The sequence below is a fragment of the Dasypus novemcinctus genome, chromosome 6 (assembly GCF_030445035.2).
Source record: "Dasypus novemcinctus isolate mDasNov1 chromosome 6, mDasNov1.1.hap2, whole genome shotgun sequence".
NCBI classification, from domain to species: domain Eukaryota; kingdom Metazoa; phylum Chordata; class Mammalia; order Cingulata; family Dasypodidae; genus Dasypus; species Dasypus novemcinctus.
In genome coordinates, this window is record NC_080678.1 from 54,513,902 (window position 1) to 54,540,190 (window position 26,289).

General features: G+C 41.5%; 1 pseudogene; it reads right to left on the minus strand.

The window, feature by feature from the left end:
* The window catches only part of LOC101426710 (lysosomal acid lipase/cholesteryl ester hydrolase-like), a 44,824-nt pseudogene that overhangs the window by 12,597 nt on the left and 5,938 nt on the right, over positions 1–26,289 (minus strand).

Sequence of the window (26,289 nt, forward strand, 5' to 3'; positions counted from 1 at the left end):
TGGTCACTGGACCTGTGTTCAAGTAGATCCAGGGTAATTATTATGCCCTCAATGTAAACCTTCCCACACTTGTACAATAGGAAATAAATCTTCCTTATATTGAACCCAAACTCATTTATAATTTACACTCTTGCTCATTCCTACCCTCTGGATGGTCAATGAAAAATAGGAATGAAAAATTCAAATGCCTAAAAGGCAGCATGTAAATATAAATTAGTAAAACTGTGATGGGAAAATGCCACCTGCCTCAGTGTTTAAGACTAGGGACTATTGACAACTGTGGAGAACTGGAAAGCTTGTGCTCAGTCTACAGGGTACAACTGCAGCAGGCTCTGTCCTGCCTGGGGATAGGACTATGGGCCCAGTGGTGCACAGCTTCTTCCTCTCCCCCCAAAATAATCTGCTATCAAGATTTTAATGTTAAATACTCCATTTTTTAAATTGTGGAATTTAAATTTAAAACATGTTACAGACCATATTCAGCCCTTCTCCAGGAAAATTTGACTCATAAGCACACAAGCTTGTGATTTCTGTGAAATCTGTCTTCTACAAGACATCCCATCAAGATCTAAAGACCAACACTGTGTCTCCTTTAATTTTTCTTTTTTCCAGGCTTATCACTCTAGTATTAGCTCAGGAGATCAAGGAAGTAAATTTCACATGCAGAGGTCATGAGACATGAAAAGACATTTTTATAAATTCTTGCTTTGAGACTACATAAGGGTCACATGTGACAAAAATCATGGTTTTGAGGCTCTCTGTTAAAAACAAGTAGAAACAAAGAAAAAAAACACCAAGCAAACAAGTTAATAGTATGACTCATCAATGACCTGAATCACAATAACTCAAGTTTTCCTTTTGACTGACATGGGATGTGAGGTTGGCCTTGTACTTCAGAACTACTACCCAGCACTAGTGTGACAAACTCCACAAAATTACACTGAAGGACAGAATATACTGACAAAGCAAAATTCACCTTATGTATATACAGAACTACACATATCAACTTTGATTTCTTTATAATTTGTTTTGAGAAAGAATTAGAAGAAAAATTTAACATTCATGGACATCACATGCACTTATCAGAGCAGCTAATTCAAAGGTTTTATGAATATTTGACCATTCAATTTGTCAATTTTCTGCGATACTCCAAAACACAATCATCTGGAAGAGATGATCCCAAATCCAGGTTCTTTTGCCTACATCGGAATCTACAGGATGATTTGTGAAAGACACACATCCCAAGGCCCCACTGAAGATTTAAGAAAATACTTTCTCCAGTGCAGAGAGAGAGGAAGGGGGAGAACAAGTTTGTATTTTTACACACTACTTATTCACAATCTCCAGGAACTGAGGTATTTGGGAATTTTTATTGTTATGAAGTCCCCTCAGAATGGGGAAATGGGGTGCTTGTAACCTGCTGATTGGGGATGAAACTGGTACAGCCTCTCTGAAAGACATGTGTATTTAAGAAAAACCATTGTATTAGTCAGCCAAAGAGGTGCTGATGCAAAATACCAGAAATCTGCTGGCCTTGAAAATGAGTATTTATTTGGGGTAGGAGCTTACATATACTAGGCCATAAAGCATAAGTTACTTCCTTCACAGAAGTCTTTTTTTACATGTTGGAGCAGGAAGGTTGCTGACAACAGCCAGGGTTCAGGTTGCCTTGTTCCTCTCTTCCTGGGTCTTGCTTCTCTCCAGGCTCAGGGTTCTTCTCTTCCCGGGGCTTGCATCTCTTTCCTCTTTGTGCTTACTTCCTGGGGCTCCAGCTTAAGACTTAAGCATCAAACTACAACATCAAAACTCCAACATCAAAAAACTTCTAGCATCAAAAAGCTTCAACTCTGCCCTTCGTCATGCCCCTCTTATCTGTGAGTCCCCACCCACGAAGAGGCGGGGACTCAACACACTACTGATGTCACCCAATCAGAGCCATAATCATAATTTAGTCATGCCCAGGTACAATACAGTTTACAAACATAATCCAATATATATATATTTTGAATTCATAACTACTTCAAACTGTGACAACCATGGAGAGAAAAAAACCCTTCTGTTTTATTGAAAAACAAATTGAAGAGAAGGAAGGCCTAAATTTCCCACCACTGGCGAATTCTTCAAATCTGAAAAGGAAATTTCTGGGCAGGGGGAGGGGCAATCAAGGTACCTTGAGGAGAAGATCTGGAAGTTTTAGCAATAGACTAAAGGACTAGTGGTGAATTCGCCTAAAGTCACAGGAGCCAGGGCAAAAAACATTTTAATCCTTTTGGCCAGCCAAGGGATCTGCGAAAATGCTACAAAACCTATGTAAACAAAAGGAAGAAAATGGGAATTCCACGTTGAGAATCTGTTGTTAAAGGCAAGGGCTGCCCTTTTGTGTCATGCTCTAGAGAAAGCCTGAGAACCATGCCAGCAGTGCTGCAATCAGGGAGCAAAACATTTGAAATGGGGCCCTTGAATTTCTATGTGCAAAAATTCTAAGACTAAACATGTAATACCAATATATTCAAAGTGCTTCTTCCAAATCTCAACCTAGATATGCACTGAAAGAAATCCAGATTGCCCGAAGCAGAAGATGTTTCCTGTTCCTTGAACAATTTGAACCTTGCAATGCAAAGACTATCCCTAACAGCTCCACCTGGTCATCTTCTTCCCCTACTCCTCCTTTCTTCCATCCCCAAGGACTATCAGGCTCTCCAGTTGCATAACCACTTCAAAAGGAACTATGCACATTTAGAATCTGTAGTTTTAAAATATTTTTTTGCTTACTTTCAGGCTACTTTCTGTCATAAACTAGATCCTAGAATGTCACCTGACAAAGAAGTAGGATGAAGGACACAAGTAGATAGGTCAAAGAAGAGAGCCTAACCCCATTCCTAAGATATGCAAATATATTCAAGTTGCTTTTTTGGTTTTAGCCTCCCAAATTAGCAAAGAGTATTTGGTGGTGGTGAGAGTAAGGCAATTTAACTGAACATACCAAGACACTGAAAACCATTTGTAGTTGCAGTATAGTAATTCCTCTAGAACTTATTCTAAGGAGATCATGCAACATGACCGCAAAGGTGTTACACACAGTAAACACTAAGATATGCAACAGAATTAAACAAATCATGGGGCAAGTCCATAACCTCTTAACAAAGTTAAAAATTTTGGATTCTGATGTTTTCATATTAGAATTTGTTGATAGAATCATGGGTAATTTTTGTTTTCTTTAAATCAACACATTAATTTATAATCACCACAAATAAAAATGCATATAAATTTTAAAAACCAGAAGCAGCTGTGGCTCCATCATTTGGGCTCCCATCTACTATATGGGAGGCACTGGGATCGCATCCTGAGCCTCCTTGTGAAGGCAAGCCGGCCCACATGCAGCAGAGCTGATGGCCTGTGTACCATGGACAGCTGGCACAGCAAGGTGACACAACAAAGAGAGGCAAGGAGATACAGAAAAAATGTGCAGCAAATGGACACAGAGAAGAGACAGCAAAAGAAAGGAACAAGCCATAAGCAGGGGGGAATAAATAAATAAGTAAATAAATCTTAAAAAAAAAAAAGTCTAACTACCCTGAGAACATCATGCCAAAAAAAAAAATTAGTTGGAAAAAAATTTTTTAAACATTTTTAAATGTCAGTGTAACCTAACAATTTTGCAGCTAGTTTTGTTCCATTTAACTTTAAAAGTCAAGGTATTATCTTATATATACATTTTTAAGTCTCTTAACTTATAAAACTTCTTGTTTTCTATCTTCTAACATTCCTATATATTGCTTAACTAGTAAAATATATAATAGGCTCATCCAATTTCAACACAGAAATACACCATGTTTATCCATTTTTATTAAAATCTGAATTTCTAGAGAAAACCAAATATTACCAAAACTCCTTGCCCTGTGTGTTATTTCTGCTTGGCATAAAAAATAAAAAATAAAAAACTTGCATGTGAAATAACATTATTTCTTTATAGTTCACTCTTTTTTTAAAATATGTATTTCACTTTTAAGAGCAAATGCAGGAAAGCAGATGTGGTTCAACTAATAGACCTTCCGACTACCACATAGGAGGTGCAGGGTTCAAACCCAGGGCCCCCTGGTCTGTGTGTTGGGCTGGCCCACATGCAGTGCTGTGGCATGCAAGGAGCACCATGCCACCCATGGAGGACCCCACATAGGGGTGTCCCATGCACAATAAGTGCACACCAAAAGGAGAGTTCCCCTGCATGAAAAAAGTGCAGGCTGCCCAAGAGTTGAGCCACACACACAGAGAGCTGACACAGCAAGATGACACAACTAAAAGAGAGTCACAGATTCCCAGTGCCACCAAGAATGCAATTGGACACAGAACACATAGAGAAGGAACACAAGAGAGCAGAAGATGGGGGGGGGGGGGCGGGGGAGGGAGAAAAATAAAAATAAAACAAAAAAAAGAACAAAAGCAAACTAAAAAAAAAAAAAGACATTCTATAAACTTTCCACTTTTATTACATACCTATTGTGGTGCCTTGAGAATGAGCCACGTAATACAATTTTTTTTGACCAGTTTTATTCAGAATGTAGTTAACTGAAGCTGGTAAGTCATAATTTGCCATCTCATCATAACTGTAATCCAAAAAGGAACTGATTCACTGAAATATTACATACAAAGAATACCAGCATATACATAAAGAATGACCACAAACTGAACACATCTGGGTAAACCAGCGCTGAGCGGAGGAAGCAGAACATTACCAGAAGCCCAGAAGTTCCCTTGAGCCCCCTTCCTGTCATGCTTCCCAAAGGTAACTCCTATCCTAATTTTTCACACCAAATATAGTTTTATCATTCTTGGAAATTTTATATGAATGGAATTATACAGGATGTATTCTTCTGTATCTGACTTCAACCATGTCACAGAGTTATGGGTTGTTAGTTCTCATTCCAGTGTGAGAATACACCACATTTTAATTTTCCACTCCACTGCTGGTGGGCATTTGGGTAGTTTCCAGTTTTTCACTATTGTGAGTAGTGCTACAAGAAACATATTCCTGTCGTGTCTTTAGGTAAAGGCTTTCATGGTTGTGTTTCAAGTCCTCGGCAAGCACAGTTTGGCAGATGGAAAGCAAGCCTGGAGGAGACCATAGAGCTTCCTTCTCTAATGCCTGATCCTGGGCACAGGACTCTGAAGCCCTGCATGCGAGCAGTACACACATGAGTGAGTGTCACCCACAATGGAAAAGCCAGCTGTTCATGAGCACTTATGATGGGCCAGGCTCTGGGCAAGATCCTTCTCATGTATCTCCTTTAACCTCCCAATTACCTTGTTGAGAAATAAAAAAGCATAACCTTGCAGAAAAGATATCTAATGAGCCACTCCTGCCCCAGCTTCTGTAAATCAGCCCATGAGAACATGGTCTTGCAGGAGAATATCACAGAAAGACTCCTGCCCCCCACTTCTGTAATCTAACAAACCACTCCAGCCCCCGCTTCTGAAAATCAGCTGGTGACCTTGCACCTGCATTCTGCTTCTGTAACCCCACTTGCAAAATATCGCCTAGCAACACGTTACCAATGAGCAAAAGTCATGCGGATCCCACATAAAATCCTATATAAACCTATGAAAACTGAAAAACAGGTCTCAGAATTTGGAGACTGACTCTTCTCTGAGTCTGCACAAAATAAATCTGTTCCTTACATCTCTGAGTATAGTTTTGGGTTTCTCTGTTGTTCAGAACTCCTGGCTTTGCTCCAAAAATCTTATGAGATAGGGGTTTATTATCCCCATTTAACAGATAAGGAAACTGAAGCAGAAAGAACCTAGGTAAAAATGTCCAATGTCATACTTCTATTAATTGCTAGAGCCAGAAGTAAGAGAAAGAAGAGAATTTCCAGAAAGAAGAAAAATGAATATTTCAAATACATGTTTATGAAAGAATGGGAAGGGGAAGGGGAAGGGATAAAATTTGCCCAGCAGCATCCTAACCAGTAAGAATGCCAAAATAACTTAGGAATTCCTAATTCCTAATCAAATCTAATGCTTATGATGTAATTATTTATCTATAATGCCCTCTACTGCTATTTATCCAATTAAGGAGGTGTAAAATCTTTCATAAGACATCAGTTTCTCCTCTCCTAAGGGTCAGAGTCACACTCTATCTGCCTTCACTGCTGAAATCCCCACATGTCTGAACTAAGGGCACTAAGGAAAGAGGCTCGTGTTGTAATCAACTCAAATATACCTGAAAGCCCAGAATTCATCCTGAGAAACTGAAAGAGTCTTGTGTTTCTGAGACCAGGTGTTTCCCCGGCTGTTCCCCATCCACACGTCAAAACCAGCATCTGCTAGAATGAAGCCCAGGCTGCTGTTGGTGAGGTTAGAGACCCAGACGCTGGAATCTTCAAGGAAGCCATGCCGCAGAAACACAACTGGCTTGGGACCTGAAAGACACTTACACTTAAGAGTTAGCAGTCCTAAATGATATTGCAGGGACAGATGCTAGCCATTAGATAACCTGCCATAATCCCGTGAATGTACTGGGGGAGAGTGAAATTACACTGTAAACTATAATTTATGTGAAGCAGCAGTGCTCCAAAATATATTCATCAAATGCAATTGAAGGTGCCACAGTGACGAAAGAAGTTGATGAGGGAGGAGTGGGGAGTGGAGCATGGGAACCTCTTACATTTTTTAATATAACATTTTTTGTGATCTATGTATCTTCAAATACATACAATAAAAAATTAATAAATGCTAAAAAAAAAAAAAGAGCAGCGCCAAGCTTCAAAGCAAACATTATATATCGCTAAATGGATCATTCATAAAAGATTACACAAATAATGAAATAGAAACAAATTAAATTTTGAGATAGCAATGTACTTCTATATAACGTTAGTAAGAATGTTTTTAAACAGTGCTGGAAGAGTGGCAGTTAAACTAGACTCTTTACATGCCTAGAAAAAAGACACACTGGTTTGTTAATTTTTTAATGTGTTTTTAGGAACTTATAAATGATGTCTATAATTTGATCCAGTCATTGGATTTCTCACAATGTATCCTAGCAGAATAAACCAAAAGAAAGAAAGCACAAGTTCATAAATATTAATTCATTTGAATATTCATATACATATCCGTATATGGGAATTTATTTTCTTCTCACTTGTCCCTAGGACACTGTGACATAGTGGAAATAACAGACTTGGGAGCTGAGAGACCCTGTTTCATCCGGAACATAAGGGCCCTTGGCATGAGGGAGATGCAGTGGATATGACCCAAGGTGCTTTGGAAGTGGTATTTCTATTTTTCTTTTTAAGATTCATTTTGTATTTATTTCTCTCCCCTTCCCCCCCCACCCCAATTTGCAGTTGTCTTGCTCTCTGTGTCCATTCACTGTGTGTTCTCCTGTGACCCCTTCTGTCCTTATCAGCAGCACGGGGAACCTGCGTTTCTTTTTGTTGTGACATCTTGTTGTGTCAGCTCTCCATATAGGCAATGCCATTTTTGGGCAGGATGCACTTTTTTCACACTGGGCAGCTCTCCTTATGGGGCACACTCCTTGTGCATGGGGCTCCCCTACATGGGGACACCCCTGCATGGCACAGCACTCATTGTGCGCATCAGCACTGCACATGGGCCAGCTGTACACGGGTCAAGGAGGTCCAGGGTTTGAACCTTGGACTGCCCATGTGGTAAGTGGATGCCCTAATCCATTGGGCCAATTCTGCTTCCTGTGGTATTTCTATTAAGCATCATGGGTCATCCACAAAGAAAATATTAAATCCCAGGGTAGAAAATCAGTGAAAAGTAGGCACTAATTGCTTGATTGCATGAAGGCAAGAAAGTGCTGAAGAGACAAGGGCATTGGAAACAGCCCTCCCTCCTTTCTGCCAGTTCTCTCACTGCTCCCAGTAGGGAAAGAAGGAAGGTAAAATACAGCTCTTGCACATCCCAAAATCCATCAAAGATTTGAGGATTTGCTGGCAAAAGAAGTTTCTCTGTGGGTGGGTTAAGCCCACTGCATTCACACCTTCTAGTGCCGGGTTCTTAAACGTTTTGTTCCACAGACCCCTTTGCCAGTCAGGTGAAATGGACACTGCTGTAATTTATTCACTGTGTGAAGGAAATGCTAAATTTCAGTTAGGGGCCAGAAAAATAAAAGCAATAAGTTGATTGATTTTTTTCAATTCAAGCTCATGGACCCCTGTGAGACAAAAGACCCACTCCTCAAAGAGGGCACTGAAGCGCTCAAGTGAACACCCACTGAGCCCACCTAAACTGCCCCTGCCCTCAGTAACAAGACCTCTGGAGCCAATCAGCCTTATCAAATTAACATAACAAATCCAGTTCTTACACACCATCCAAACTCCCCTCACTCACCCATATATACCACTGCACCTTTTCAATAAACCAGACCTGCACCACGAGCCTGCGACTCCAGAGTGGTCACTGTGTGTGAATCTTTGCTCTGTTCGTCACTCACCCAGGATTAAGCCTCCTCGGTCATCCCCATTGCCCCCTCCCCATGTGTGCTGGCTGCAGCATTCTGGGGGAACAACAAGTGGCGCCCAACTTGGGCCCCTGCCCGATCTTCAACGAGTGTGAAATCGACTCTTCCCACAGTCAGTGAGTGAATCTCCAGATGAGAAACCTCTCCTCATCAGAGAAGGCACCTCAAGCCTGCACCCTACATACCCTTTTAGCCAGCAGGCACGTTAAGATCACTGAAAAGGAGTTAAGTCAGTAATGGGATATAGTTGTCTGTTTCAACCCATGGCTTTCCACTGGTGCGATATGGGATCCTGCCACTTGGGCTAAATTGCTCAAGCAAGTCAGATCTGCCGAGACCCATGAAGGCAAAACCTTCCCTCTTGGTCTTATACCCACTCTTTTAGCTATTCATGGCTGCCTTACAGGTGCCCCACTAGACACTGGCCCTGATATCCCTCTTGCCACCTTAGGGCCTACAAAACCATCTCCTCCCCCCACCCCTCCCCCCAAATATAATCCTCTATATCCTTCTCTAATCAATTTAACTTCAGAAACCAGCTCCCCCTCCTCTACAGCTTGCACCACTTCCCTTAGCCAGGAATCCTCTACTGAGGAGCCTCTCCCCCCTACCAAGCCTGACAAAGACCTTATCTCCCTGCACCAGGAAACTCCACCCCCTCATAGTCCCTGTTTGCTTCTGAAACCACAGGAGCCTAACTCTCTCACTGCCACACCTACTGCACTCCCTCTTTCAGCTCTGCTTACTGACTCTTTCACTGCCACACTTTCTACACCTCCTCTTTCAGCTCTGCTTACTGCAACTGTCCCTAACTACCACCCATTTACTCCTCCTCACTTCTTTCTGGTAAATTACCACAATGATGGTTCCCCTCCATTTTGGGCTCCTTGGGATCAGAAAACCATTACTCACCTTCATAAAGTTGTTCAAGAAGATGGTCTTAATAGCCCCTATGCTCAGATGTTATTAGACAGCATTTCTCATGCACACAATACACCTACTGATTGGAAAAACCTAGCCCATGCTATTTTAACCCCCAGAGATTATATTACCTGGAAAGCTCTCTATTATGATGAAGCCAAACGTGTAGGTACCTGCAACATTACTAACGGAATAACAGCCATCCTCCCAGATGCTTTGAAAGGTGAGGGACAATAAACCCTTCCAAGGGTTCAAGCTGATTGTCCCGCCCCATACTTTGAACAATGTTTGACCATAGCTAAACCCACTTTTCAGAAGCTCAATCCACAATGCAAACCTGTACACCTTGCCAAGCTACTACAAGCTTGGAATGAACCATTCTCTGACTTTTACAGTCGGGTAAAAGAGGCAGTAGACAGAAAAGTTTCTCACACTGCCACAGCGGAGGCTCTCTTAAAAGACCTCCTGTGGGAAGGTGCCAATACAGAATGTCACCAGACAATCACACCCATCTGAAATAAGTCTCCAGATGACTGGGTTTTAGATTGCAGAGATATTGGCTCTGCCACATCATCTGCAGTGGCAGCAGCCTCCCACACAGCAACAGTCCTTGCTGCAGTGCTAGCTGACCATTTAAATCTCCAGTCTCAAAATAGAGCCTACTACAGATGTTGCAAACCTGGCCACTTTGCCAAAGAGTGCCCAGATTAAAAAATGCCAAAGTCTACAAATCTGCCCCCTTCAGTCTGTCCTAAATGCCACAAAGGCCTCCATTGGAAAAGGGACTGCCACTCAAAAACTGACCTCCAAGGCAACGCTTTACCACCTTGAAATGAGTCCTGGGGCAACTCTCAGCCCCACCAGTAAGAGAGAACCCTCAACCCGAAATCTTCTGGACCATTCCCATTACTCAGGGAAAAGCATTCCTTACATTGACTGTCCAAGGAAAACCCAACATGGGACAAGTGGACACTGGCACTGACGCCTCTGTCTTTTGTACAAAAGGTCTCAGTCCTGATTGGCCTCTTAACGCCTGGACCACTAGTACAAGGTGTGGGTGGGCTAAAACCCTCACAACAACTCATAACTTCCCTCATGTGAACTGATCCCGATGGCAGAACAGGAACATTTTGCCCCCTTGTCTTATCTAACATCAGTCAGACCTTATGGGGCTGAGATGTTCTTCCTCAATTAGGAGCCATCATCTCCACACCTAACAGCATACACCCCCAAGCATAAAGGCCACCGGTCATCCGTCCTTGTTCACTGTACACAAGCCAGGCCCAATAAAGTTAACCTGGAAAACCCAAAATCCAATCTGAACAGACCAGTGGCCCCTGCCTCAAGCAAAATTAGAACAATTAGAACTCCTAGTACAGGAACAGTTAAGCCTAGGCCATATTGAGCCCTCTACTAGTCCCCATAACTCTCCCATCTTTGTGATACAGAAAAAGTCCGGCAAATGGAGATTGTTACATGACCTCAGAAATATCAATTCTCAAATGACAAAACGTGGCTCCCCACAACCAGTTCTTCCCCATCCTTCCGCTATTACCAGCAGTTATAACATTATTGCGGTAGATCTCAAAGACTGCTTCTTCTCCATCCCCTTCATGAGGATGACCGTCAATATTTCGTATTTTCCATACCTGTTACTAACAATGCACTCCCACAACAATGCTATCAATGGAAAGTTCTTCCACAGGGAGTGAAAAATAGCCCTGCTATGTGCCAAATTTTTGTTAGTGAAGCCACACCTCCCCTCCTACCTTTCTGTCAAATCATTCACTATATGGATGATATCCTTATTGCCCAACCAGACACCATCCATTTATGCTTTTGTCTAAAGTCCCTTCTGCATAACTTCGAACAGTTGGGTCTCTCATATCACCCGAAACAATACAACATTGCCCACCTTACATCTTCCTAGGATATACCATCACCAGCTCTATTTGCCCAGCAGTCCCTGTTTTAAACCTGCCCGAGGACTGTACTCTTAACATGCTCCAAAGGTTATGTAGAGATATCATTTGGTTACGGCCACATCTTAATATCTCCACTCATGAGTTAAAGCCACTGTTTGATCTTCTGGAGGGTGACCCTGATCCCTCCAGTTACCACACAATTGTCACTGCTGAATGCACCTGTCTCAACCTTATCAATGACAGAATAAGAGACCTTAATCTAGCTCATTTTCGACCAGACCAACCTCTCTCAGCCCTAGTTATTAACACCCCTGGGACACCTACTGGTCTTCTATATCAAGACTCCCCTCTTTTCTGGGTGAATTTAGCTCTTAGTCATTTAGGCAGAATTACCTCCTATTGTGATGCAATATGCATCCTTGGAAGAAAACTCAGAAAGACAGCTGTTCTTCTGTATGGCATAGAGCCTAACACCCTAGTCCTAACATTCACTCAAGAACAAACTCAACACCTAATTCAAACTGATCTAAATATGCAAATCCTCCTGTCTGGATTTACTGGTCAATTAGATAATCACCTACCAAGAGATAAACTTGTTACTGCCATGACTCTTCTTCCGTTCGTTCTCTCCTCTCACTCCTTTCCCATGACTGCCCCTATCCCTCATGCCACTATGATTTTTACAGATACTAACAAAACTCATATTTCCATAGTAGTCAAGACCCCTGGTGCCCCTGACTCTATTCATATTGAACGGCACACAGGCTCCGTTCAACAGGGAAAGCTATATGCTCTGTTCCAAGTTTTCTTATATCATTAATCCATTCCTCTCAATATCTTCACTGACAGTGGGTATGCAGCAAATGCCATCCGCGCGCTGCCACATGCTGTCTTTAAAAACAAAATGACTCTACAAGATGACATGTTACTCTTTTTAAAGTCCCTCCTTGAAAGTCGCAAATACCCCTGGTTTATCCAGCACATCCGATCCCATACTGGACTCCCAGGACCTCTTGCTGCTGGCAAAGCCCTGTCAGACACTTCCCTCATTTTAAAACTAGTAACCACAAAATTAGATCAAGCGAGACTCCTTCATGCAAAATTCCACATGTCAGCACACTCTCTTCACTGGCTTTTTCCGTCATTGACACAACAACAGTGCAAACACCTCACCTGCACATGCAAACAATGTGGCCCCCTTCTTCCACTGGGCCCTCTTCAGCCTCAAGGAGTAAATCCTCATGGCCTCTGTCCTAATGCTCTCTGGCAAATGGACATTACTCATACTTCAGCCTTCGGAAAAACCAAGTTTCTTCATGTGATAATAGACACCTTTTCCAAATATATCTTTGCCACTGCTCTTGCACGAGAGAAGGCAAAACATGTCATTACTGCCTGCCTACAAGCCTTTAACCAAACGGGAATACTGTGGACCATAAAAACAGACAATGGGCCTTGTTATTCTTCAAAGACTTTCCAGAACTTTTGCAGTGATTGGCACATCACCCACAAAACTGGCATCTCATACAATCCCCAAAGTCAAGCCATAATTGAATGTACCCACTCAACACTCAAACAACAAATTCAGAAACTAAGGGGAGAATATCCCTGAGACAACCCCAGAGATATTTTAAACAAAGTGCTAGTTACTTTAAATTTCCTCACATTTAACAACGAAAACTGCATTCCAGCTTTCCAACACTGGGGCAGACTTAGAGATGCTCCAACCCCTCTACCTTTAGTTAAATGGAAAGATCCCCTCACAAATCAGTGGAAGGGGCCTCACCCACTTTTAACACAGAGCCCAGGGTATGCATGTGTCTTTCCAGAAAATACAGAACAACCAATTTGGATCCCCAGCCATTGTGTTCAAACGTTCACTGCTTCAGAATGGCCCACGCAAGCTCCTACCTCTTAAAGATCCTCATCTGCTTCTTTACCTTCCTTCCTAGTGTCCAGAGTAATGTTTATCTCTGGAAATTCCAGGTAAGACAAACTGTGTCCACTAATGGACATGTAAAAAGACAAAACATTGGCAGCACCCCCTGCCCTGTCTCTGGATGTTCCAGTGCAATTCTCATCCCTATAACACCCGCCGAACTCTCGTCTAACTGGGGTTCCCTAGGTACTTTCTATTGGCCATATGCATGCTTCCCATTCCAGCAAAAAAACTCATACTGCACCCAAAATAATTACAATGCCACTTATGGAGGGTGCCCTTATTGGTCCTGTCTTGTCCTATCTTGGCGCCACTGCCCCGTACAAAGGGAGACTTCAAACCACCCACAAAGTCATCCTCTTTATCTAGTCCCCTCTAATAACTCTGTCCATCTTTATATTCATGACCCATGGCACCCCAGGTGGGCCACTGGTGTAAAAGGAGCACTATACCATCATGATTAGGATAAATTACCCACCAGTCATCTTGATATCTATAGAATCTTTGTCCTCTATAATATCCCTCAAAATACCCAAAAGAAAATCCAAAATGCTGAAAAAACCCTTGAAGAAACCCTTGACCAATATAGTCCACATCCTTTCTATACCTCTATTCCCTCTTGGTCTCTTATACTCAATTATACTCTTTCATTCCTTAATGACTCCAGCATTATCTTCAACCCTTCTCACTGCTTCCTTTGTGCTGCACTCAATCACCCATTACTTGCTGCTATACATTTACCTGTCAACAATACTAATTTTACATTAAGCCTTCCCTGTAAAAACCCTATACCTAACATCCCCCTGTGGAAAGTTAACTCCAATAACATCACATGTTTTCTCACCTCTCAAATAGCTCAGACAGATCCCCCTATCCAGTGCGCTAATGATATAATTCTCCCCAGTAATACCCATGCACACGCAGGCTATCATTTTTGGTGTAACCACACCCTAACTACATGTCCCAACTCCAGCTACACAGGGCCTTGCATCCTAGTAGCCATTACCCCACAACTAACATACTATGGAGAAGGCGAATTAGAAATTTTACTATCCCCATCTGTGTCAAAGAGAGCTGCCTTCCTCCCTATATTAGTAGGATTAAGCCTCACTGCCTCAGTTACAGCTGCTGCAACAACTGGAGGTGCCCTAGGCCATAACATTATCACCTCCCAAAACTTTGAAAGTCAGTTGCAATTGTTAATAGAAACCACAACAGATTCTATTCCTTGCAACGTCAGTTAACCTCTCTCACCCAAGTTACCCTACAAAATCAAAGGGCTTTAGATTTACTCACAGCTGAAAAAGGAGAAACCTGGCTTTTCCTCTGAGAACAGTGCTACTATTATGTTAATGAATCTGGAATCATAGAACAAAATATTTATAAATTATATAATCTATGCAATGAATTAATCAAACGGCAATGAAGTCAAAATTCCTTCCTCGATTGAGTTTCCTCCCCTCTCATGGCATGGATTGCCCCCGTACTCAGTCCCCTCATTCTAATCATGTTTCTTCTCATTATAGCACCCTGTTTCATTAAATTCCTTCAAAAGAAGCTGCAAGACATCTCCAGACTAACCTTTTTTCAGTTACAGCTCGCTCCCTACCAGCAACTCCCACAAGCAGACCCCAAATGCGAGACCACTATGTGAAGAATGTCCCCTTCCACCACCAGCATTCATTCTACCCCATACTCTCTCCCCTCATACACCCACTCCCCATTTCCCCTCACAAGTTGTGTACTTCCCAACCTTCCTAACAGGCTGTAACAAGTGCTCCACAACTTCACCGAAGACAATATAATGCGTATATAGCGAGCCTATCAACATGATTGGAGAGCAGCATTAATGCAACGACTAGCAGTCCATAATAGGTTGGTCACCTGCGGGAAGAAGCAACCTAAGACAGGCGCGGCCATTTAACTTGTCCATTAGCCAATGACGGGTAAGGTTCCCCTTAGATCGTGACAACCTAAGTTAGGCACAGTCACCCTTGATATTCACGTCAGTGTGCTTGGCTGGTAGTCAATGACGGGTAAGATCACCTGCAGGAGAAATCAACCTAAGATTTTCTTTAGATGGTGACAACCTAAGACAGGCACAGTCACACTGACATCTAGGCAGTCACAACTCCAATGCCGCTACCTTACGCCTTTTAGAAAACAAAAATGGGGGAATTATGAGACAAAAGACCCACTCCTCAAAGATGGCACTGAAGCGCTCAAGTAAACAACCACTGAGCCCACCTAAACTGCCCCTGCCCTCAGTAACAAGACCTCTGGAGCCAATCAGCCTTATCAAATTAACATAACCAATCCAGTTCTTACACACCATCCAAACTCCCCTCACTCACCCATATATACCACTGCGCTTTTTCAATAAACCAGACCTGCGCCACGAGCCCGCAACTCCAGAGTGGTCACTGGGTGTGAATCTTTGCTCTGTTCATCACTCACCCAGGCTTAAGCCTCCTCGGTTGTCCCCGTTGACCCCTCCCCACAGGCGCTGTCCACAGCATTCCAAGAGAACAGCAACAGACCCCTGGTTAAGAACCCCTGTTCTGGTGAATTGTTTTAATTGAATTTTTTCTCACCTTGCTAAGTGAAGGAAATGCTAAGTTTCAGTTAGGGGCCAGAAAAATAAAAGCAATAAGTCAATTGATTTTTTTCAATTCAAGCTCATGGACCCCAGGTTAAGACCCCTGTTCTGTTGAATTGTTTTAATTGAATTTTTTCTCACCTTGCCAAGACAAGCTGATTGAAATGATAATTAGCTATTATTGAGTGCTTATGTGCTGTAGGTAGTGGGGCTGAAAATGCTGTGATGTTGGTCCTATTCCCATTTAAAGGAATGGGTAATTGTGGCTAAGAGATGTTAAGCAACTTGCCTAAGGTAGAATTACAGCTAGTAAGAGGAGAGTTGAGATTTGAAACCAAGTATGTCCTAGGCCAGGGTCTGTGCTTTTAACCACTTTGCTATAGGAAAGAAGGTTTAACAAAAGAGAAGTCATCCTAGAACATACAGAAGGACCCCAGGGAATGATGGGCCAACAGAGGAAAGCTATTTTAGAGGGATGTGCACAAGAACTTGGAAGAAAATAATCTCTTGTTAAGTGGAGGAGATAGAGAATGGAGGCAGGGACACCAACCTTGACACTGCCTGCCTAACCCGGCCCACCCGGGCAGTTCTTCTGAGGACCAGCCTACTGCATGCACCCCAGCTCCACAAGGCCTAGCTTTATCTGAGCATCAATCCGACAGGACAAGGGCTGCCCCCCTCAGATGTGCTCTAGGAAGACTGGGAGCAGACAGCAAGGCCTAGAAGGATCACTTCTTGGTCCAGAGATGGCAAGGGACCTTATCCAGGTCATGTAAGTCATTAGCACAGAGTTGGCAAAGAGAAGTAGCACGATGGTGACCACCTGGTTTGGCCCAAATGTGGGTGGAGGTGAAGAGGGCATTACTCAGGCTCCAAAACTGAATCTGCTGCAGCCACAAGCCACAGGAAGAAGTTGATTGGGTGAGTGGGGAAGTTCCTCCTGCCTCCCAAGCTCCTGCCCTTCTCCACCACAACACTTGTCTCAACAAGGCTCCATCATACTCTCAAAAGGTTGCAAACACCACATTGTGCTCCAGGGAAAAACCAAAAGGAAAAGTAAGCAGTAGGTCAAGAGTAGGGGTAAAAATACAGCTGTAAGCCTAAGGCAGGCTTTGGCTTTTACTAGCTGTGAAATTTTGTAGGAGTTATTCTACCTCTCTGAAATACAGGTGTTCTTTCCTAAAGGGGGATGATAGAGTGCCTGATACCTATCAAAGATTTAAAACAAAAATAGCCGCTGATGATCATAGTAAACATATAATATAAAATAGTATTAGCACTATAAAGGAAGATAAAATGAAGTGACATTCTTTAATTCAGAAAATTGTAGTAACAGTAAGACCACACCAAGTGTTCACTATGTGTTAGGCTCCCTGTAAGGACTTTCACACATTATCTCAAACAAGCCACATGACAAGCTTCAGAGATGGCACGGTATGCTGAATCCTGGATCCCCAAAGATGTCCACTTCCAAATCCCAGAATTACTTACATCTGCAAAGGGACTTTGCAGATATGACTGACTTAAGTATCCTGATGAGAGAGCATCCTGGGATGTCCAGAAGGACTCATTGTAATCACAAGGGTCCTTATGAGATAGAGGCAAGAGGATCAAAGTCAGAAAAATGAGCTGTGACAATGGAACCAGGGCTTGGAATGATGGTCTACAAGCCAAGGAATGTGTGCAGTCTCTACAAGCAGGAAAAGACCAGGGAACAGGGTCTCCTCTAGAGCCTACTAAAGGAACACAGCCCTGCTGTCACCTTGATTTATGCCTTGTGACCTCCAAAATTGTAAGATGAGAAACTGTGTTTAAAGCCACTAAGTTTGTGGTATTTTTCTCAGCAAAGCTAGGAAAACTAATATACCTGGAGATCAGTTTGTATCCCTATCTTGCAGAAAAGGACTCTGAGGAACAAGGGGATAAATAAGCTGTCCATGGACATGAAGCCAGCAAAGGTGGAACCAAGATTCTGATGCAGGTGGCATGACTCTTAGACCTGGCTTTAACTACACACTACATGGCCTCTCCAAAGAAGAGAGAGGCTGGGGTGTGTCTTCAAGGGGGTGTCAGATCCCCACAAGTCCCTCTCAGCCTCCTTGCCTCGATCTACCCTCAGGGTTCTTAAATCCTGACATCCCCTGTGTGGGCGTGAGGGAACAAAGCCCTTTATGAAACTGTGTACTATATCTTGGTTGTACAAGCATTTTTTTCAGAGTCTACCCAGTAGTTCCTATCCTGGCTGATCACCAGACCCACCTGGGCAGCTTGTTAAGTACTCAGCTTCCTGAACCCATGTCCAGAGGCTCATAGATGAGGTCCAAGAATCTATATTTTCAAAATAGTTCCCCAGAGGACACTGATGCAGCTGAGGTCTTTATCTTACTTGGAACCACAGCTCCCTCCCCAGCCTGACAGCCCAGGTTCATGTGCTCTGAGATAGCAGAGGAAAAGGCCTGCACCTTGCTAATTTAGAAGAAGCCTTATAACCCAGAGCTTAAGGATCCCCTGTCCCCTGCAATGACAGGGTTGAACCAAAAGGGCAACAAGGACGTTGCTTATGGTTCACACACATTATGTTACTTTGTATTGAGAAATGCAATGATTTGCCCCAAAACACACCTCTCTGCAATGGTCTGTGAGTCTGAACATGTCAGGAAGACTTGCTATCTATCAAAGTAAACATTCAGCTCTGCACAAACCTGAAACTCAAGGGCTGGTTCAACCATCCCTAAAACAGGCTAAGAAGGAGGCTAGTGAATTCACTTTTACAGCCTAATTCTAATTTTGAAGTGCTGGCCCCAAAAACCAGCTAAAAACACTAAACAAGTAACTATGATGAGAAGCCTCAGATATAAGCTCTGGGACTGAAGGGGATTCCTGAGCCTGCTCCACCTACTCAAGATGAAATTCTGGTACCTGGTGAATTGTCCTTATTACTAGTATTTACCCTAAATGTTACCAATTTTGTGCAAGCACTGTATTATATATGGATTACATTAGAAGGAAGATGGTATAATCGACTGGCTTTGAGGATGAGGCAACTGACACCTGGAGACAGTAAGTAGCCTGCCCTGGAGCCCTGTGCTGGGAGTGAGCCACAGTTGAAACGCCAGCCTCCACTTTTCAAACCCCTTGCTTTAACCACTGGTCTTTTAACCACTAGAGTAAATGAGAAGGAAAACCTATCTCTAATTCTCTTCTGGCTAGAAATTTAAACAATAGAAGCCTGTCCATGAGACTACCTTGTGGTTCTACCAGGGCAAAGAGCAAGAAAATTTTGAGAGGCTAGGAACTTAGTCCAGAGCCCATGTGAACCCCTTATTCACTGTCAACCAAGTTAGACAAGTTACTTAGCCCCTGGAAAGCTGGGCTTTCTCATCTATAAAATAAAGATAGTAAGATACTTATGTCAAGCTGTATGAGGACTCATTTAACAATCTGCACTGACCCCAGAGTCCAGCACTTTGCACTTACACAAGCAGCTTTCAGGAGCCTGCACCCTCTGCTGCTTCTTGCAGCCTCATCTTACACAGTCGTCCTGCTGCAAAGGGAGGACCCTCTGCAGGAGTGAACCCAATGACACCTGCACCACAGAGCAGGGAAGGAACCATCCCTCTTCAGAATGCTTTTCTCTCCACCACCAGCCAGAGTCAGCATGATCATTAAGCTCCATGGAGGCAGTGATTTTGTCTATCTTCTTTCCTGCTGTGCCCATAGCATTTAACTCAGAGTATGGCATATGGTGTGAAAGAAAGATGAAATAAATGATGACAGAAAAAATTTAAATTACTTAATGTCCATTGCTTTCATTAGGTTTCCAAAGTGTGCCCTGATATGACTTGTGGTAAGGCTTGCCATGCTCAGGGGCTGCTAGGAGCTAGGAAGGCTACAAAAATCTCCCAGTCTCTGCCTTCAAAATTGCTGTAGGGAGAAGTTTTGGCGAAGGAGAGGTACACAAGCAAGTCAACCCTGAAGCAGAAAAAGAGAAGCATCTCAAGAGGCATTCATTTGATCAGAGGAAGGGGTTTCCTCTTCACTTGAGCAATCAGGGAGAGTTGGCATTCAAGCTGAGCCTGGAAGGATGGAAAGAATTATTATTTTTAAAAAGACAGAGTCTTTCTGCCACCTTTCCAATCCAATACAATGGTGTACATGAACATCCTGGGTGATGTTCAGTGAGAGAACTGCCAGATTATTATCATGCTGTGCTTCCAAATCATCAGCAGGTTTCTTTTTTAAAGATTTATTTATTTCTCTCCCCTCCCCCCCCAGCTGTCTGTGTCTATTTGCTGCATCTTCTTTGTCTGCATCTGTTGTTGTCATCAGCACTCGAATCTGGGTTTCTTTTTGTTGCATCATCTTGTTATGTCAGCTCTCCGTGTGTGCGGCACCATTCCTAGGCAGGCTGCACTTTCTTTCATGCTGGGCAGCTCTCCTTACGGGGCATACTCCTTGCGCATGGGGCTCCCTTATGTGGGGGACACCCCTGCATGGCACGGCACTCCTTGCACATATCAGCACTGTGCATGGGCCAGCTCCACATGAGTCAAGGAGGCCCGGGGTTTGAACCATGGACCTCCCATGTGGTAGATGGATGCTCTATCCACTGGGCCAAATCCGCCGCCATCAGCTGGTTTCTAACTGTGATGATGAAGCAAGACTACACTGGCAAATTTGAAATCATTTATGATCAGAAGGTTGGGAAAATTGTTGTGAAACTCACAGGCAGGTTAAACAAGTGCAGAGTGATTAGCCCCAGATTTGATGTGCAACTCAAAGATCTGGAAAAATGGCAGAATAATCTGCTCCCATCTGTCAGTTTTGTTTCTTTGTACTGACGGCATCAACTGGTATCATGGATCAAAAGGGAAGCAAGGTGAAAGCACACAGGAAAGAAAATCCTGGGATTTTTTTTCTGGGATGTAATATGTACACACAAATAAAATGTCTCATCTGGGGGGGAAAAAATGATAGGACCGAGGATGGTAGGCATCGTTCCAGTGGTGTGTGACCAGCTGCAGTCCAGGGGGAAGTTTAGCAAGAAGAAATAATTTATTTGGATTTGAGAATTCCAGGGAATCATTTTTTAAAAATATTTATTAATATAACAGACCCAACTTCACTTACACTATTTATAATTTTGCTCTGGCACCAATTAAAACCTATACAACTAATAAATAATATTTCTTCGATAATGAGTAAACACAATTGAAAATCAATGGTTCTCAAGCATTCCTCAAAAAACCTTGAGAGAGATTCTTACCCCTACAGAGTAGGTCACCATAGACAGTACAGCCTATCACAGTAATCACTGTCATCATGAACATGGTGAATTTTAAAGTTCTACTACTACGTAGAAAGGATGAATGGCACAGACAACAGCTAGAGGGAAAGAAAGTAAGTAAAGGTGGGTATCTTCATTTATTAGGGCCCTGAAGATTGTTGAATGGCCCAATCACATAATTATAGTTGGGCTTTGAGAAGCTTAACAGGCACAAAGAAAACAAACAAACAAACAGGGAGTCTGTCAGAGAGGAGAGCAGAGCTGCTAAGAGGACACAGAGCTGGGCCACGGACCAACCCTCTGCTCATGAGAAGTCTCTAATGATCTCCAAGTGAGGTTACAGATAGTCAGAGAGGCCCACTGAGGCAGGACTGAAAGACCATCACTATAGCTGTCACATCAAGTTCCATGCTGAATGAGGTACAGGTAAATGAATAATGCTTTAATACAAATTCCAATTCTCTTATAAATTGTACAGATATATAGCATTATATTTGTGTGTATTAAAAGCACTGCTTTTCTAAATTACAAGCAGACTGAATTTCTATAGTCCTATTTGGAAATTTCTTTGTATTTCTTAATGTATGGGGAGCCTCACAAATGGAAATGGTTCAAGTCTCTTGGTTTCTTTCTAGTGCCCTGTGAACAAAAGCCTAAGCTAGATGCTGGGCAGGGAAAGTAAAGGGTGGGGTGAATTGAAGCATATAACACGGGCAGGCTAGAGAGGAACTTGACAGCTACTTAAAGATGGGAGTGAAGAAATATTCTGTAGTTTACAGTCCAGGTCATTAGAGGGACAGCAGTGCTATTAATAGCCGGCCAAGTCAGGAGTGGCCTGGATGAGGAGATGAGTCCCATGAGTTCTTGATGCCACTCTAGGACTGAAGGACCTTCAGGATATTTTTTGTCTCTTTGGTCTTAAAAGAGCCAAAGTAACACCACCACTCCCAAATAGGAGAGAAGGACAATTCAGATGGGAGCTGAAGGACAATTAAAACCCTCAATCTCATGTACTGCCTGAAGTCAAGGAATTGCAAACCCTCAGAGAAGTACCTATTCAGGTCTAAGGAAAATCACTCATTCCCTTAGATTACTCACCCCTTTCTCACACATTCCCTTTAAAACTTCCCTCTGAGTTGATCTCACAGCAGGAGTTATATACATGTCACTGATCACCCAACTAGAGAGGCCTCTTCAGAACAGAGTAGGCATTTGGGGGCACTAATATATGAACAGATTTAGCTCAGGCTACTCTTGGTTTAAGCTCCCCATTCTGGAGACCAATGTATCAACCTCCCTCCCCCCAAAACACACACACATACCCACCCAGAAAGAAAGAGAGAGGGGCAGGTGGAGGAAGGGAGGAAGGGAGGAGAGGGGAGAAAACCCATGAGACCTGAGAGTGAAGATGACTAAAGGGGAACTTTGAGATTGTCCTGGCCAAGTAACTGTTTTCACAGTTGAAGAATCTGAGGTTCACAGAGATGAAAGCAGATAAGCAGTTGGCTGCAGACCAATATATAGAACTGAGGTCTCCTAACTTTTCTTCCTGCCATCTGGGAGCAAATCAAGAATTTTCTTTCTTAGTATTCCATGGCAAGGCACCTGACCATGTGGCAGGAGCAATAAACACATCTGTAGGGCAGGTAGCATCATTTGCTTTAATTACTGTATGGAGAGAAAAGCCTGGAGGAGGATAGGAAAAGAGGAGCCACATTCCCTTAGCATGTTTTACTGAGGTCCTGGCCTCTCAACAATAACTCACATTACTGATTATAATCATCAATTAATGATTATAATAAAATATCATTAAACAATATCAATATATATTTTTCTAAATGTGGGATCAGAAATCAGTATATACCGTGTACTAGGGTTTAAAAATAAAAAGGGAAGGAAGGAAAAAAAGATAATATGCTCCCTCTGGCATAAAATATACGCTTGTGTGTGGGATTAGTTCTATCACCTCACCAAGGGCATGGTTAAATGATTTATTAAAGCGCATCTCTTTTTGCTTTAGAGCAAAAATAGCTCTGTCCTTGGTTATCTCTGCACAAGCTATCTCTTTGTGCTTGAAGTTTGAAAACAGCCACCTGTTGCCCTTTCTGCCACTAGATAGGATGTGAGTCTAGAGACAAGGTTTCTTGTTCCAAGACAAAACATCCTTGGGAAATTTATCTTTACTCACTGCCCTTGGCTAAATAAAAAAAATACATGATATACAAGCAAGAGAAGTAAACCAGACAGAGACCTCCCTGCACATGACTTTTGGTGTGTGAGTTTTTCATTCCCACAGCAATTGGTGCCCAAAGTGGGACAGCTGATTTTCCCCCAGCTGAGGGGCATTTTTTGGGACAGCCCCTGGGAACAGCCCAGTGGAACTACAGTCCCGACATTCATTGCTGCCAGTGATCACAGCCACCCTTGAGGTAAGCTGCTCCCTGGGTTCAGTCACAAGAACATGTCTGCGTAGTGACATTTGTCCAAACCATGCATCCTACACAGATAGGACATCAGCTGCCCTGAGAGAGGTAAGCTGATCGCAGACACTAGTATAACATGGGAAATACATTATCAAAGCAACTAGGAGATCTATCTCCACACTTTACAACAACTCTTGAAAGCAGCTAATTGTAAAATGAAAGAACGATAAATTACTACAATGCTTCAAGCAGTACAGACCTTTTGTTCGTACTTCCCTGACAAGGGAATCTTAGGTTTTGAATTATGGGAACTCTAGACCTAGAATTATGAGTCAAATTGTAAACTTTCTGTTTCTGTTAGTGTGTTATCATTGCTTTTGTATTTGTCTCTTTGCTCAATGTCAGATAATATTTTAACACCTCCAGATGGTAAAATAAATAAAAATTCCTAAAAGAGCTCTATTCAAATGCCCTAAAAATAAATAAAAGCTTATATTAAGAGATAAGTATAAATGCTAATCAGAGCTCTACAATGATAAAAATTGTAAGTCCTGATTAATGAAATTTCTACAAGTTTCTTCATAAGAAATAGTTCTTGCCTCAAATGAAATGAATAGTTTATTTTTCTTCACAGGATAAAGTGAAGAATGTAAAACTCAGAGGAATACTAAAAAAAGTAAAGAGTTTGTTGGAATGCTAACTGAAATTTGATGTTTGTTCAGAAAGGTGTGTTTTGTCCTAAAATAAAATGGCTAGTTTTCATAAAATCAAAATGGAAATACACAGGATAAAACATGAATGCATACAGCAAGCTGTAAAAAGTATTGTGGTAGCATTCAGTGAAAAAATGTGTTCTGTGAAGGTAAATTTTGTCTTAAGATAAAGTAAATACAGTCCATGTGGTTATGAATAATTATAAGAAGTTTGTGGAAGCATTGTTTGAATTAAAGTGTTTAAATAGCTAATTCCAAAAATCCATTATTAAACAGAAACTGAATTGATAATAATACAAGTAACTTCATAGCAAGAAAAGTTATCGGCAGCCAACCTCCCCTGCCAGCTCCCCTCTAAAAAGCTATTTGTAATATTGCGTGCTACTAGGTATTTGAAATAAAGTTGTATTTGCATATAACCAAATTGAATCATTATTTTAACATTTGTTAGTGTTGATGGTAACTACGTTGTAAGAAATTTGCTTAGAGACAGTTTTGAAAATCATTTTGGTAACTTACGTATGTAGGGTGTACAGAACGTGTTTTTATTATTAAGGAAACAGAAAATAATTTTGGCCTAAGATAAAATGACTAGTTATTAAAAAAGAGCAAAATTTAGGACAAAACCTGAATGAATATAAGACGTACAGAAGGTGTGCGGAAAAGAAATTTTTGTAGATGAAGTTTAGATTTGATGGGTCTATCAAGTTTTAAAAGCTTTAGTATCAGTCTACTAATACAAATCTAAATTTTGTTCTTTCTCAGCGCTTCTTAAGACATTAATCTGTTTTAGCAAAAGTTTACAAAGAGTTTTTCTCTTGATTAATCAGTGTACAAGAGTCTCTTTTATCAAAATAGCTCCTTGTACTTTAACCATATCATGTCTTTGGCTGTTTTAAAAAAAACAAGTCTTATCATGTTTAACAAAACATAATGTTCAAACATGCTTTCCCAAAGTCAGATCTTGAAAAATATCTTTTATTTCAGGCTTGTGCAGAGGATTTGTTCTTTTACCTTAAAAAAAAAAAAGTAATAAAATGTTAAGTTCATTTAATATGATATAAGTTAAATGAACAATATTTAAAAGTATTCTAAAATTAAAAGGATTCTTTAACCCTCTGTTAAAGTTGTATGAGTAAAAAGTTCATATGAATACTTAAAGAGTATACAAAATTCCTGAAAATGTAATAATGTTCCAACATAATATTAAAAATATATAATGCTGTTAATCGTAATTTTAATTATTAAAAATTATATATATCATAAAAACCTCTCTCTCTACTTAAAAATCAAAACGTGAACGCTTTAACTCATACTCATCTGAGTTACACTAAAAGCTGCCACAAGGCAGATACTTTAACTCATACTTGTCCAATTCACATTAAAAACTGCCACAGGGTGATATATAACAGTAAGCTCTCATAAATTAAAGTAACACCACTTCTGTGTGGAGCAACCCTAAATAGTCTTAATTTATTACAAAAATTAATAGCCAATTATGTCACTATCACTTTATTTTAAAATTTCTTGAAGCTTTCTCTGATATCTCCTTAGGCAAGTCAAGCCAGCTGCATTCATATGTGAACAAGCCAACAGTAAATTTTACAGCACTTTCCCAAAGCTGTGTGCACAACCCAATCATCTATCCTAGACTAAAAACAAAAACCTAACTGTATAAAAAACCTGTAGGTTTAACCCTATTTCATTATATTAATAATATTATGTTAACAAATAATTTTTTTGACAAAATCATCTCACTCCACCTTAAAATTATGCTTACAAAACAAAAAAGGGGGAATAGGGTGTTAGGGTCTAACCAGTCCAAAGGATGTCATACAAATAGCCTTATATACTTTATTTTTTTAAATTGCAGTGAGGATGGTATACAGCAGCAGAACATTTTCAAATAACAATTATAAAAATTTACCCTAAAGTGTTATACAAACTCCTGGATGGACAAGAGGCTAATATTGGCATGCTCCAGTAAATTTATTCAG